Source organism: Neodiprion fabricii, chromosome 4 (genome assembly GCF_021155785.1).
Source record: "Neodiprion fabricii isolate iyNeoFabr1 chromosome 4, iyNeoFabr1.1, whole genome shotgun sequence".
In the NCBI taxonomy this organism is placed as follows: domain Eukaryota; kingdom Metazoa; phylum Arthropoda; class Insecta; order Hymenoptera; family Diprionidae; genus Neodiprion; species Neodiprion fabricii.
In genome coordinates, this window is record NC_060242.1 from 29,957,624 (window position 1) to 29,974,759 (window position 17,136).

The window sequence follows — 17,136 nt, forward strand, 5'->3', positions numbered from 1 at the left end:
GGCAAAGAAGGCAACGTGACGTCGAGAGTTCGTCTCCTCGGATAGGCGGTGATAAACGAGCCGAGCATCGCAAGATCTTGATCGATGTCTAGAACTGGGTCAAACTGAACTAACTGTGCGGGCGAAGATATCTTTACCGCCGATATTGTTGTTTCACCCAAATTGCTGCTTGTCCAGCATCTGAGGGCCAATTAATATTTTTTCACCGAAAATGTAACGTGCATTTGTCAGCGGAAATTTGTCGAGTAAATTGAGGGAAAAAATTCCGCACTTGCACCGAAGCAATTTGGACTGAAAGGGAATCAGAGTCACATACGAATATGAATCTAGAAGTTGCAAGGAAATATTGGTACAAATAATATCTGAAACATAAGCAGACCAAAGGCTATTCCGTTGTAGAGCGTTTTGTACAAATATGGTATTATCGAGCTCCATATCCAGGCCGTAAAACTACCGTAAAACTTGCCATTAAACTTTCGATTTTGTTTGTTTTCATTTCAAAACCTGGAAGCAGTAAAATCTGCCATAACTTGAAGGGGATCAAGGAGGTCTGGCTGGTCGATGGTCGGGCTTTTATAAAGCTGCGGGAAGACGATTGCGTTGGTCGTTCCCATATTCGTCCCCCGGACTTATCCGGTAAACTTAGCGTAGCGTGGTCCCGGATCCAACTTCCCGGCACCGTACTTTCCACTCTCCGCTTTCATCTTCTACACCTTTTTCGCGTCAGCCACACCGCGGCCGTTCTACCAGGGATTCCATTCGGACAGTAGTCGCTGAAATATACGACGTTATTACTCCGACCTCGCGAATCCACCTGGCGACTAGGGCTCCGTTTATTACAGACCTTACGCCCAACCGTGGCCTGGTTCTCTTGTAACTGACATCTCCCCGAGGAAACAGTACATATAAATATTGTACTGCGTGCTAGCCGAGGTCCGTCTGTACCATACAGGTATTTGTACGGTATTTGTACGCATGTTCACGTTTCAAGCCAAAGTATCCTGGTAACTTGTTACAAGATAAACCAAGCGCTGGGGCGAGTCAAAGTGTTCGTGCAAAACCAAATTCAGAATAAAACTGAGCAGCTGGGTTTGAAAAGTTTTTCCGATACAGGTAGAGCAGGTCTAAGCGTCAAATTTTCAGATCTTGTGTGTTAAATGAATCGTAATACGTTTACGCCTCGGACATGACATCACAAGAATTATCGCGCTCCGATTGTACTCCGCAGCTTTACCTCGTTCCGGCTTTTGCCCTGAGCGTACTGATCCTACCTTGGAAATGCGTTTTTCTATAAAAGAAATAAAGTGTCGTGCGAAATGAGGGCGGTCAACGTGTACCAGAAATGCTGTAAGAATTTATTTCAAGAAAACCCAATCGCCAGTAATTACAGCTTGCGCTGCTTCATATGGCTGTGCTCTTCCTGGCATAGAGCCCTCCTTTTGAAAAGCTCGTTTTGTTATATCCTGATACTACACATGCTATGTGCAGCATGGAGACAAATTAAAAAGCACAAGAACCGCGAAGCAAGTAGATGACATTATAAATATTCACGCGAGGAATGTCGCTGGTCGGAAAATGCAGCCTGGCGTTGACAGGATTTCAAATTTGCGTCTCGGGGTACCAGCAGGTTGTCAAGAAAGTATAAATTTGCATGGCAGTGAGTAGGAGGCACGTGATTCACGCACCAATGCCGAGGCGCACCTTTGGTACGTCTCTTTTACCCACCAGCGACAGGATCCGGTCGGTGAACCCCCTCGGCGCATATACGAGGGCCCCGGCAAGGAAATCCAGATAGTCGGCTCATAAAGTGAGTAAGTGGAATGTCGAGTCAGCACTTTGCCGACTTCCTTGCGGCATTCGGAAAAATAACTGAGATAAGCCTGCGCCCGCAGGATAACTTCGCATACAGTTACATAGCTGCTCTCCGCTGATACACGTGATCATGATCCACGAGCTATAATCATGGATAATACCCACGGAGCCTGCAGTGAAACTCTGCAAAATTTGTGCAAAGCTCAAACAAGCGATGCCTGCGTGCTTGTCTTCGCAATCAATACTTTGATGCTGAACGGTACTGCAAGGATGTTCCGCATGTACAACGGTGGGAAAGTCAAATATTTGTTGGCTCCTTCCGTTTTCCCAGTCAACTGCTCCGGGCCTCTCACAAGCTTCAACATTATTAAAGCTTGGAAAGTAATGTCTACGCATTTTCAACCTTTACTTATACGGCTCCTACTTCTTCCGTGGTATATAGCAGCTCAGGACAGACTTGAAACTGATAAATTCTTCAGTTTTTCACTTTGCAACGGTATGCACGAGCAGTCGTAATGCCAATAATGGCCTCGTTGCGAAGTTTAAGCGTGCAATTCTTGTACCACAGCGAAATTGTTTTTGTTATTTTTCAATCAATGCAACAACATTTTTTTATTATAATCATTACTAAACCTTCTGCTATTGGCTCAATCTTTCGACCCAGATACAAGCTGAAATATGAGGAGTTGCGAGTTCGCTGTATTTGAACGAATAAGATGAACAATCTTAAATTTTTTCTCAGATTATTGAGAGGTTATAAACATCTGACCTGAAGTTACACGACGCGATAAAATACAGTCTGGAGCTCTTTAACCCTCGTTCACAAAGCTGTAGGATTAACTTTTCCAAACGTAGCAAAGTAGAATTTAATAGAGTTCGGCCTTTAGCTCCATTTTCCTCCGTTTTATTTTTATCGATGCCCAAGACAAGACTACAGTAATTCCTCAAAGTATTCACCTGCAGATTTTATTCACTGAGCAAAGCCTGGGTCAGGCAATAAAGAAGTTTCTTTGATGCTTTCCGCTCATTCGCTGACGCTTCACCTTTACTTATCCATGAGTGCCCGTGAGCGACTATAGAAACAAGCAAATCAAGAGGTATACGCTCGAATTTTTTTCCAACAGTTTGGCTAGATTGAACCAAATTGTAGCGTCCTACAAACGAAATTCAATACATCGAGGCTATCGACTACTCATCCCAACTAAGATCCGACGTTGAGTTGGCCCAGATACTCAATTAATATTTATAGTATTCGCTTACAGGATGTGTCGAAAACGCGCGCATGGTGACCGAATAATTCCGAGCGGAAGACGACAAGTTCAGTCAAATGTTGTTGTTGGAAGTATCATGCCGGCGAAGCGTGTCTCGAAGGTGGGTTCGCGGAGTAGTTGGAAAAGTCCCCGAAGTTCCCAGAATTCTCAGTTTTTAACGAACGATTCCATCCACAGGGTTGAATCTCATTTCACGTTGAAATCCGCAGATGCATCGCGTACGTACACTTATCTATACCGCATTAAAACACTGCCTGAACACTGTGATTTCAGAGTGTTGAATCTGAATGGAATAAAAGACGAGAAAAGAGTGGAAAATAACTTGACAATGACGAGCATTTGTATCATTCCGTGTTTGAAGTGGGATTGTGAGATTGTATATTCGTATCTTGAGCTGTCGAGCGTATTTCCAGTTAACTATCGGGGTTATAAAACTTTTCTACCCTGCAGGACGATTTTAATCGATAAAAGAGGCGAGATAAGGAAAGGGAAGTGAAAAAACGTGAAGAAAAACAGAAAAACGATTCACTAATGGTGTATGAACCCTGAAGGAACAGTGAAGCAGAATTTGCGGTGTTTGCACAACGGCCAAAGTTGTGGATGGATACCACAAAGTTCGCCAATGTCCAGACCCGCGTTGTAAGACTTAAAAAATACAATCCATTAGCTGAGAAAACAACGTGGGATTTGGTCCCTGTCAGCCCCAATGGTTGTCGGAAGGACGTCGTGTAGGTGAATAGAACAGAAAACAGAATTCCCCCTGGAGTGTGCAACTTGTCCACCGTGTACACTGTTAGGCATGTCACGCGCTATTCGTAAGTTTGGCCAATAGAGAAGGAATAGTGTCATCCCAGTAACAACCATCAATTCTATGAATACTCAAACATTCGCCATTCGTTTGACCAGACACTCAATTGCTGACGATGGGTGGAAAATATACACGCATAATGAAAGTTTGTGAAATATGCACGTCACGTGGGAGCAGCCGAAGATGTACCCTCTCTTGTCACGTTTGAGTAACTCTGTCGAAGATCCCCGCTAAGACGTACCAATAAAGAGTGAGCCTTGTGACAAATGATGTAATTTTCCACAAAGCACGTGTACTTCAAGAGGCAGGAAATCGTCAGTGCACAGGGAATTTAATGATACCCCAAGTTCTCCTGTTCGATCAACCGAATTCAAGCGGAATCGAAGAATCACAAATCGATAAAATTATGGATCAAATGGAATACAAATACAGTTTGTATGAAAGTAATATGGTATATTCAACTGTCTAAAAGATTGTATACCATATCGAGATTCTACTTCACCGTCCATTTGATGGCATATTTCTACAGTCGAGATCAAAATTCCAAAAATTAGTTTCGAATTAGAGTTGGTAGGCAAAATTTTACTGTACTCTTATGTCACCATATAAAAATCTATGTATTTTGAAAGAGGGAATTTCGCAACATGAATTTCTCTAATCGGTTACACGAATCTGGCTCATTCGATGAATGTTTAGACAGCCATTGATTGCAAACTGATAGTCTTTGCCGCGATGTTGCTTGACGCTGGAATTAATTGTCACTAATACAGCAATGGATAGATCTGGTGAGTAAATTTTACTTTAGTCTAGTAACCATATACACGACACGAGTCTGCCTACGCCTCACCAATTCAAGTAGGACAGAAGCAGCAAGCAGGAAGAAACTACCTCAGAAATTACTCCTACCACCAAAATCGAATAGATTTGGCTCTTCTTTTACCGCACCTTTTTTCTACCCATTCGTTTCCGGCCTCTTTACTTCCTCTTGAATGAGCTTTCTTTCGAGCTAACTGCGCAGTGTAATATGCTCCAAATATAACAGTCAGAGACAATGGAATGATACGCGGACCAATAGAGAAGAAAATATTGCTTGTGTAATTCACGGAGATTTCACGGAAATATTGAGCAGAAGTTTGAGTTTGGGAGATTGGAAAAATGAATGACGAGAGGAAAGCCATTACACTGTATTGAGTCAAGATTAATGGAATGCGATGGGACGTGCCAACCCCCCTTTTGCAGCTTTTAAGAGACGTCACCACTTCGACGATTTTGCCTCCGGCAGATGTCAGGGATATTTCAAATCTATACAATGCACGAATTATTTCATGAAACGGAAAAGTAGGAGTGATTCTGCCGCAGTCTTTGGCCCACTGACAATGAGTGACAGTAGCGTCGATTCTAGTCGGTGTTCAAACGATGTCAAACCTTTTCGAAGGCAGTTTTCGTTATTGAAGATCAATAGTAGGCCTCACTAGAGGCCCTGATGTAAAGTGGAAGACAGGATTCACGGAGCTTTGCCAGGACACTTCGCTCGACGTGGCTTAATCTGAGGCATAGTTAGTGCTCGATGGAACGATGTATCCTTTGGTGATTCTGTGGATTCAGTCGGATAGCACTGGAATAAGGTACTTAATAGTACCGGGTGTTGTGCAAGAAAGATGACATATCTAAGAAAACTTTAGCTATAAACAAAAGATCTTGTTTCGATTCATACACAGTTTCGGAAATATAAAATACCGCTACGCTATTCAAAACCCATATGTGTAATATCAAATGTGAATTGAGAACCAAAGTTGTAACAAATGGCACTGAACTCAGTTCCAGTGATAGGCGTTATCGGGTTTAAAAAGGAAAAGAATGTAAATGTCTGACCAGTTACCACAAACAACTTTCAAGTCGCGCGTACGTTGTTTGTTTGGGCAATGGAGCTCGGCAGCTAATCGCGAAGATCCCCTTTTCACGCGCTCTGTTTCCTCTAACCATAAAGCGGAAACTTGCTGGCGATAGGCGACACGAACACAAAAGATCTCAAGCACTCACGTTTTTGTTTGTTTCTTCGTTTAACTGTCACCGTTGCGACAATCAACACTTGACTGCACTCCTGATGGGCACGGGACAATGCCAAGTCGCCAGCTACGAAATGCGCAGCCATCGTTCCTGACTGGTACAATTCGTGCGCTACCGTCGTAACCTCAGTGGACACAAGAACATGAAAGCATGAAAAAGCGAGACTATTTCCAAATGTGTAATATATATATATATTTCATAAAGTTCTCCGGTAGCTAAGTTACAAGTCAGGCAACCGAATTTTTGGCTATTTTGAAGGTCGCCTGCAGCCTCGCCCTCTCAATGGAGCAGGATTCGGTCAAATTTTGGGACGATACAACCGCGTCCTTCTCTGTTTTTTTTATTTCACCAACCAGCAAACCGACCAGTGCGTTGCAACGGCACAAGCTCTCTCTTTGCCATGATGCTGAAACTGATCTATGAATCGGTATATGTCAAGGTTCTAGGATGCTGGTGGCTGAAGAGACAGGATTCGTGTGGAGAACCGCATTGAGTATTCCCAACAGATTACAACGAAATATTAGCGGAAATTACCCTTACCTCGGTCCCTGCAGTACCGTCGCTATACTCGTTGTACGGACACGTGCAACGCAGCCCGCTACGTGTTCATCAAAAGGGTTGATTTTTCCATGAATACGTATTTGCATATTTTTACGGCCTGAGGCAGCGCTAGTGATACGAGCTCTGGTACGCCCGGTCCACTGCCATATTGTTTGACCTGTGATACGCATGAATTAAACTCATTTTGTACACTCTGCACTCACAAGCTGTTAATGAATTGTAATCTACACATCGGTTTACGTAGAAAAGACCATAGTTGAGGCTTTTCTTTTTTAGGAAATAAAACCCGAATCTACGTTAAAAGTTGCCTCATTACAGAGAAACTGGTGTCGCAACAGTGTCTGCTTTATGGGTTTTGCATAATTACAATAAAGTATACGATTTTAATGATAATCTTATTCGTCACCTGGATGAATAAGAGTTGGTACTGTACGTTCAGAAAGAGTCTTATTTACTGTTGGAAAACTCGGAGTAGGAAAGAGTGACGGGGATAAATAATAAGTTTTCCAACAATAATTCTGAAAGTAAGTATTTTGAATACCATAAACTGTAAGAAATGTCTGAAACTTTAATATTCTTAATAAGAACGCATATTGAATTGAAAGGCATTTATATTTTTTGCAACTGGGATTTGAGGGAAATTCTAAAAACTACACGAATAATTGTCAAATATGTCTGAACTTTTCCGATATCAGTCTATGACGAGATCCGACTGTACCCGGTATAGCGGAATTTGGCTGCACACAATTAATGAGAAAAAAAACTCGAATTAAAAAATAAAAATTAAGACTCGCTGAAATTTTTAAATAAAAAACGCTACTTGACACGTTATCGCGAAACTCAAGTTACAACCACCAAGCAAGAAGATTGGCAAACAAATTTCGAGCACGTTTATTTGCAAGTTCAAATTGGCCAACCATTAGTCTGTGTTCCGATTTAGATCATTCTCAAAATTTGTTCGCGAGAAGGAAATTGACGCTTATCGCTTTGCAAACACAGCAAGCCAACACCGCAGCCAGACATCAATCTCGATACTTTTCCTTTAGCAATTGACAAACGAAACTCCTCAACTTTCTTTGACATCCTCAAGTCTTTATCTTGCCTCAAAACCTCTCTAATCGACAACACGCAAGATTTTCAGACGTCGCCAGGACTCAAGTGACGAGCTCTAGCTTATTGGTAACGGCGATGTCCGCTGATGCGGAAGGCTAATTGGCTACTTCTGGGTTCTCCCTAGGGTTCGAGAAGCTATTTGTAACGTGTATTAAAAATGTCATATTGCTGTAAATTACATTGTAATTATGAATGAACAATAAAGAAAGCATTGATAGCAAACGTCTTTCGGTGAAGTCTATGAATGAAACTCATCAATGAAAAACAATCATCGCCAATGAAACTCTGAATCGGATTGTCGGGGCCACATTGAATTATACCTACCATTGGCAGACTGTTATACGCTTACGACCTCTCAATCAAACCTGGAAACCAATTTCTCATTACGGCCGAAGTAATTATAACAGATTGATCAGATTCAACTTGTCATTTCTACCAAAATATTTCATTACTACCACAAGTGGCTGAAAGTGAATGCCTTGCGATAGAATGATCGGTTTACCTGTGAAACTTGGTAAACTATAGTTTACACGTACCAAGTACACGAACAAAATACCAAAAGATACGCAGGTTGAAATGACGCACGGTTACAAAAAAGCTCTTTGGCGATGAAAATTTTTTAACGAAACCTCGAGGCAGAGATTGGCATTGATCTGAACCGAAAATTTTCAAAACCATAACGTTGAAATGCTGGATTTTTCCAACCTTTTTTGGCTCAAAGTGAAATTGAAATCGAGGTCTGATCAAAAGCTTAATTTATACTCGTCTACACTCGTCGATATTGAGTTACGAATTACATCCCCATGCTTGTTGCCTACCCTTTACTTTGCCAGCCAATTTGTCACGATGGAAACTGGTTCGCGAGGCTTTAATAACACCCCTATACCTACCACCGCGTTGTTTCGATGTACGCGCAATCTTTCTTTGACGTGTAACTATACCACGACATTTATTTATTCATGCCAGCAGGCACGAATAGCCGCGTGCTTATTTCCTCGGAGAATTGACAGGTTAAAGAGAAAAGAGAAAAAAGAAAATGTCGCAAGAAAATGGGCGGCAAAATAGAATCTATCAGACTTTTTCTCAGATCAATCTATTTTCGAACCCCGGGTGAGGTGAGCTTCGATTCCGGCATCGTTTGATCAGATTGATCGTTCAACAGAATTTAAATCCGAAGTGTTCAAGGTATCAATTTCGATGTATAGCATACGTATGTACATATATGCGATCGGCGAAGAGCTCTCAAGAAGTTGATCGCACCCTCACGTTATTTCGCGTGGGTTTTTCGCGGGTTGGCCAGTTCCCCGAAGTAGTTCAGGGCACAGGGCCGCGCTGTATTATTCCATTGTTATTGCGACACAAAGCCCATTGTTCGATTCGTTAAAACCAAGAGAACGCCACAAGTGCGATTCGGGGGATGAAAACGCTATCACGTTAACTCACCATATCCGGTCCTGCAGTAACCTTCGGTAGGAGTAAGCGTCGGATTCTCGGTCGGACGTGAGCATGAATCAACAGACGATTCGAGCAGGAGCGGCGAGGCACGCGGGTAACGCAATCAGTGTTCCATTATAAGGGCGGTTCTTGCGAACGCATTTCATTACTCGGGGGTAGTTTGGGGTTAATTTAAAATGGGTTAATCCAAGTTGGGTGGATGGTGCGCCCGCTGGCTCTGCGTTCCGTAATACGATTGAGGCATGGCTGCCCCCTTCCGCCCTCTTCGAACCGAGTCCAATGGGCTCGACATCTGCCGGTAATAGCCGGCGCCAACCCTTTGGCCGAAATCACCGAGGAACGGATGGAGCGACCGACGAGCGGACAAACCGGCCCTAGGTGAAAGGGCCAATGCGCGCTCCAACTTCCCCGTAACTATCGGTTCCGTAACTTTACCCGTTTAATTTCAATGCGTTATTATTGAGCGGGGCGGACTTAGCGGGCCCACCCGCGGTTATGCCTCGAGACGTTATTATTGCCTCGATCGGGGTCATTGCGAATATGGCCGTTACGCGTGCGATAAATATCGACGTACTGCCTGCGGATCCTTTGTTCGATGCGTCTTTTGGCTGGCGATAATCGTCGAGCTTGCCAGGGTGTGCGGATTATCGTCGCCATTCCGAAAGCTCAACTGAGTTCGAGTAGTACATTGAAAACAACCTTCTCGGTCTTGCTTGGCGACGTTCTTTCACGGAGTGACCTATCCGAACAGCTGGTGTGAATGCGACAAGGTCCGTTTTACGACGAGGTGACTGTATTTCAATCGGTCAATTGACCGTGATTTCCACCCAGTGTTTTGGATCGTGCGATCGATCGGATATAAAACAGCTGCTAATTAAATGTCCAATTAGGGTAGTGTCATTCCCTTCGTGGAATTCATCTTCCCGAACGATCTAATGTCAACAAATGTGCGAAGCGGAAAAGTTTGTATAATTGTTGTAGTTAAGGTGACAGGAATTCACCCCCATAATATCAACTGGAAGTTGAATTTACGATTTATTTGGCTAAGAAACACTGATGGGAACTGGTCTATTAGTTTCCATTAGGATTCCGTGCCACGTGTAGAGAAGTAGGTACCCACACGCGGCTGTTCTTGGTTGCTTATAAATCACAAAACTTTCGAGGAAGGGCCCCTCGTTTACAAAAGTAATTAATGAATACAATGCAACAAACATGAAGTATGTATACAAGCAACGTGAACTACTTGACTTTCGACCCCTCGTGATGAGTGTGCGGGCACGAACCAGTGTATGCATACATTCACTACCTTGAGGACAAGTTACGCGATGGATTTCCACATAATGTCTGGAGATATTCAGCCCAAATGTAATTCATGTTTAATTTCTGTAATACATTTCAACCAAGTTTCGAGACTTTTGCACAATTATAAAATATGCCTGCCTTGACTCGTTTACGCTGAATTAATTCAGTTGGGTAATATTCGCCCGGTTATTCAGGGTTGGATACATTAATTGTGCCGTAGGTTTAAATCAAAGCGACCTAATTCCGTAGTAGTGATAAATTATTGTCTCTGGCTCAATTTTGGCTTTAGCCCGCAAATGCATATTTCTCATGAAGTATTATACAATATACAGTAATAACCTTGGAACATCGCGAGTCGCCTACCAATTTCAAGATAATTTGACATTCGATAAGAAAACAAGCGTTAAACATTCACGAGAATTTTTACACCGCTCGTAAAAATAAAGCATAAAAATTTCCACCCTCCGTCCTTCGGCCCGGTTTCAGAATGGCAGTAAACGCTTTCAGTTTCTTACCTTTTAATATCTATAAAAATGTTACGATAATATTCAAATTTTCAATGACTCTTGGGGAACAGTTACGTAGACAAAAAGTTTTCAACGATCCTGAATCGTAAATACATTCCTGACAGCTGGAGCAATTCGACGTTAAGCATTAGAACTTTCCTGATCCACATTTGATAACTGAACGCAAGTGCAGGGGATAAAGAATAGTCTGGGAAAAATATTAATCAGATTCTTTTCACGCGTTTACTTTTCTCAATCAGCGTAATTGCGCAATTTCCTGAATCTTATAGACGAATTGTCACTTCCTTAGGGTACTTTTGCGCATATGAAAAGAGTCCAGATCTGTATCCGTGGGGGTAACTGACGATGGACTCACTTTCGCAATATCCGAATCTTGGCTGCATAAATATGTACCGACGCTTTCGCGGACGGCATGTTATACGTCAAGTTTTCACAAAGGGTCTCGTCTCCGGTGGGACTCTTCCCCCCCTCTTTTTCCGCCCTTCGAGTTATCCGGCCCACATCCCGCTCCCGATTCCGTGGCAAGTTTTTCCAACACTCTCTGGAGACACCCTGTTTTACCCGTCTTCGAGACCCGATTCTCACCCCCGTCGTGACTCTGCACTACAAGGTGGATGCGTTGCGTGTCTGCACGTCGAAGCTCCGCTCCTAGACGGTACAGTAGTCATCAGGAAGAATGCCGAGCCTTCGAAGTCCCGAGGGAGTCCACGTCTCTTTCTTTCTGGGCACTTCATCCCGGGAAAATTCCCCCCTCCCGCCACCCTGCCCGCACACACAAACACACACCGTTCATCGTTCTTCGGTCGTTTTTTCTCTATCTAATCTCCAGTGCTTTGTGATCCTTCAGATTTTACCCCCGTTTCGTAGTCGAACACCTTATACCGGATATTCCATTGGGAGTCCCGACAAGGCGTCAAGCGTTCAGATTCCTTGTCCTGATATGTATAGAATACACGTAAATATATATAACGTGCGCTGTTGACGACCAGAGTTTCTTTGCAAATTTCATTAGATACAAGTTTTCGTCACATTTCTAGACGACCATGAAATATGCACCACACAAGATGTCGTTTTCATTCAAAACTTGCCACGTATTCCAATATCAGAGACTCTTCAAAGCTGGGAATGGCGGGCCAAGGAATACTCCATACCTGTCCGACTAGCCATTTTCCTGTTTCATGGAGTCCAGAGGGAAGCGGGAGGAATTGCCATCGTCGCGCCTCCCGCATCGTCGATTTCATGCGTTGCGTGCCAGGAATGCTTTCGACTCCTTCTCTTTGATCTCGGATCGAGGCCATCCAAGGATCGGAAACGCACACATCGGGAATCCTGTATTGGTTGAGCGGGTAGGATTGGCGTCAGAAGCGACGTCCAGCGCGTATAAACGATGCCTTCGGCTCAACTTATCTGATTCTACTGTACGTATCGATTTCAGAACCGTTGCGTGGAGGAACTTCCGGTACCGTCACGCGTTCTGATATCACGCTTGCTTTCTACCTGAACTCCAATTGTTACTGTGAGCGACGAACCGATATTAGACGCTCCGTCACACAGCATCGACATGAAATGATGCCCGAAGAAAATGTCGAGGCATGGAATCATTTTCTACTATAAGTTTTCCGTACCTAAGCTCCGAGTCACTGGCTTCAATATTGTTTTCAATTGATTCTTTTCAGCATCACAATCCCGCAGAATTCATACAGGGTTGCGTTCGCAGAAAACTACGGCTATAATGACTTTACTATAGCTCCTGTAGTTTAATTAAATGTATTTACATCGCATGTTTTCTTTCGCCTGATTTAAAATGATGCAGACACTCATCCTACGGGTTACATACAAACAGTAGTCTTTTATAACTGTAGTTATCATTTTCCTTCGACTTCATACTTTTTGAACCTTTTGTGTCTGATGTGAGATTATAGCTTCGTTCAGTCTGATGCCTTTGGTTTTCAGGAATTGTGTTCAAAAACTCGCAGAATCAGGGTTGAAGCGAAGGAGTTTGAGAAGCATTTGAGTCTGTTCGACAATTTCGGATTCGAGTAATAACAGGTATAATATAAATGATCTTTCCCTCACGTATCATTTTGTGAAGAAAAGAGTAGTTATATTCGAAGTAAAGATCACGTTACTTTAGATTTCCTCAGTATACTCACGTAATTTTGAAAGAACAAATATGGAAAAATGCACGATCAAGTTATCGTCTAGCTAGAGTGGGGAAATTATAACAAAACATATACTTTCTCGGATACTTATTTTATGACGTATTTCAAGATGAATATTTTAGAAAGGAAATTGCGAGCTTTCGGATGAGATATTTTGAATATGGTAGTGATTTTTCATCGCAAGGCATCTGATGACCAAGGAAATGCTTCTGGTCTGTGCAAAATCGATGAATTAATTACCCTTTAGATTCACGGAACCCAGTAAAGTCAATCTGATTATCCGAATCAGTATAGCAGCAGTACTGTATAATATATAAAGGATAAATCAGTGATCACATCAACTAAAAAGAATTTATAGTAAGCACACGGTAGCGTGCACGCAAAAGAGAGGCTAATACTTCCGGGGAAACGGACACTGCTGTCGACCAATATGTATAGCATGAAACGGTGCAATTTGCCGCTATCGAATTCCTTTACCATTTCGAGCAGTAAACCGAATCATATTATTTCCAATATTGCCCTTGTTACGATTACATAGATATTGAATTCTTATAGCGATTATTAAAGTTGCAATTGCAGAAGTATGGGACTGCCCTTTAACAGCCTCCTTTCAACGAGGGCAGCAACGGTTACGGGGCAATAAACCTTTACGGGGTGAGTCGCTATTTCGCCATGGCTTCACTTTTTATGTACATAGGAAAATAGAATTTATTTTTACTGGTCAGACGTAATACAATGGATCATTTAATTTGGTAAATACTTGCGGCATGAAACGGTTATGTTGAGATTCCAGTTTCATGTCAGTTTTATGGCGGAGTTCCTGACCTTGTAAGGGATAGCCTAATTCTATGAATTTGGTTTTTTTTACTCTTATTTATTACTGACTCCTAATTTCATTTTTTGTAACTTTGTTTCAAAGAAATACTCCTTCATCGAAGAAAAGATTTCTGTGTGATCGAAATAGTGGCTATCAATTCACAGGTTTTCTTCTCTAGCCCCTGAAAATCTCGTTATCGATAATGGTTAAAATATTAAATTACATATAAAAAAGATCTAGTGAGGACTTCCCGGATTTAAATCACTTGGAATCATTCTTCGTCAAGTCTCTTCGAGATACTTTCGATTGCTTAAATTTACATGATACGAATAGAAATTTACTATTAGTGGTTCTTTCAATAATCGTTGAACCCAAAAAAGTTTGTGGAAAATAAATTCATCTACCAAGAATTGAAGGCATCAATAGTAATAATTAAAACCGGATCATCATCGATAATACCTGCCACATTTTGCGATATTTTCCCTCTGGACCGCTAGTACGAAACGAGAAAAACAGATTGCAATGAGTTTTTCGTGAGGGATATATCGATCCAAATGTTCAATTCCATCCGAATCGAAATTTCCGAAGTGGCCTTCAATATTCTATTGGAAGTTAATCGGTTTGAGTGCAGCTAAGTGCCGGGTACCTCCTACCATGCCGGTTGCAGCGCTTGGCCAGAGGGTGGCACAATCATCTAAATCTATAACTTAGTCGCTGTGGTTGTCCCTGGAGTTATATACGGATTCCATTATTAAATACGATGACCAATGCGAGGTGGGCGGCAACTTCGTTCAATTATATCACTTCTCGAAATGATTCGACCCGGCAGCGCGCCAACCTTTCCTTGGCCACACTATTGGGCCAGTTGGCGGCCGACGGCATTGGTGTCCCCAAAATATAATTCGTTATTGCTCCCAAAGGGTTTGGCCACGTTCTATCTCGACAAATTCCGGGTCAACCTAACTCGGAATTATATTACACTCCTCGCCACTTATGGTAAGCTAGACGCGCCGTTACAACACCCTCGACAAGCATCCCTTGAATTTACTGTCGGCTTGCCACGTTTAAACATTTCTAATATCCCTGAAATTTTTCAACGAATGAACAAGTGAAAACGTCTAAGAGGGACTTTTTTGCGACCTGATACTTGAACTTGAATTCATTTTTCAATCACGTCGATTTTTCTTCCCGCTATAAATGACGTAGTAAGTAAAGAAGGTGGCTGCAACTTCAGTAGCAGCACATCTTCATTCTTTACGAAGAAGGACGTAAGAGTGTTTGAAAAGAAATTCGCGGCAGAAGTACTTTAAGTTTTCCGCGGTGTCGAGCTCAAGGCTTTAGAAAATATAACCAGCTTTCGACAGTCTTAGAGAAAACCGCGTCAAGATTTTCTCCGAGCTTCGCATATTTCTTTATTCATATTCACGTGTATACAGAGTTCAGGACTTCATAAAATTCTTCAACTACAAACTGTAAGCCTTATGTTCTGGCAGTACCTATTTCGAAGTGTGAGAGAGCTGTAAAGTACTTTGTACGTGATTCATGTGTAAGGATTTACTGTGAGATGGACACTAAAGTATAAGAGAAGTTGGTCTACCAAAAGTAATTATCTTATCAAGTCAAGTAGGTACAATTTTATACGTCGTTTCATGCTTCGATCAGCTAATACGGAAAATTTTTTTGTAACGGCAGACCTGAATAGAGAAGACAAAGAGAAAAAGAGAGAGACACAGAGAGACGGAGGGTAAGCCAGGAGAGGGCGATGGAGTCTAACCCTCTGATAAACAGCCAAAGGGGTAGCCACCCTCCACGTCAAAATACCGTTGATGGCTGATAGCTGTTATCAATAGATGATTGAGTATAGCTGCCATAGAGGGACCCTCCCGCGTGTTCAAAATCACCCCGTACCCGCAAATGCACATTTCGTGTGATATTTCAACGGTGTTTTTATCGTGCAGTTCACCCTGTCCGAAGACGAAGCAAATGTATCTCGAATTCAATCTTATTGTCAGCACTCGACTTCGTATACTCGTGAGTTTCTCTTATCTATACTGTTCTTCCAGCGAAAATTTTTGTCGCCTCGAGAAATCCAGATATCTTCGTATTCAGCCGCCCGGTTTCGTGAGTTTTGGCTCCGGATTTTATCAGTCACGCGTCACCCTTACTCGACCTATTATCGTGCCTGTTCCTATGTCACGCATTGTCAAGGAAAAGCGAGTTCAAATAGTTATCTCGAGCAAAATTACAATTTCCGGAGGTTACGCGAGACAGAGAACCATACATGAAACGATAAGGTGACATACATGTACAGTCTCAAAGCTTACGTTTCTCTAAACCAGTAGCACGAATTTAATTTTAGGAATTCGAGTCTGACCTTGACAAAAGCTTCAGGCGGTACGTACAGGCGGGTGGTAATTTCAACAGGACGAAATGAAGTACGGGCAAAGTTTTGCCCCGATATACCTTGCTTGTCGAGCTATACGCAGCCCCGCAATTTGGTGGAGATCAAAACCACGTTATGACGGCGCTGAATTGCACGTTTATAATCAGCTTTCGAGCTGTTTTTATATTTCTCTGAAATTTCAACCGTACCTACTTTGATATTATGCTGAACTCAAGAGTCTGCCCTCCACGTATGCCAGACACGTCCCACACTTGAGAGGTCTGAGCTTAGTATTCAATATCTCAAAACAATCCCTGGGGCAAGGGGCATAGTGGGCATACCGTTGCAAGGGTGGAACATTAGGGGCTCAAGGGGGAAGATGATATACATCCTACTCCTACTTCATACTGAAACAAGCACAAAATCGTTAGTTGCACTTGGCTCTATCCTGTCATCCGATTCCTCTAGCTTCTCGATAGTGTGAAAAAATAGCATAAGTTAAAATCAGTCGTTTTGACCTAGAAAAGGATATATGAGTACGAGCGCAACTATTCTTCAGTTAAGTGGTCTCATTTGACAGAAATTTTTTACGTAGTTGCAATTCAGAACGTTTTTCGAACGATTTTTTCAAATTTTCTCCATTTATAGGCCACTTTTTTTAATTGGTAAGGGACTATTGACAATAAATTATGAAAATTATTAATATCAAGCGAACCGTTGATGGCATGTGTTAGTGACAGACCTCACAGCCGGGTACTACTAGTACCCAAATTTACTTTTGTACTAGCTATAGGTCTCACCGTCACCCGTCTCGATAGACTCAAAACAATAATAGTGGGTTCGAGGTCGATTTAACGA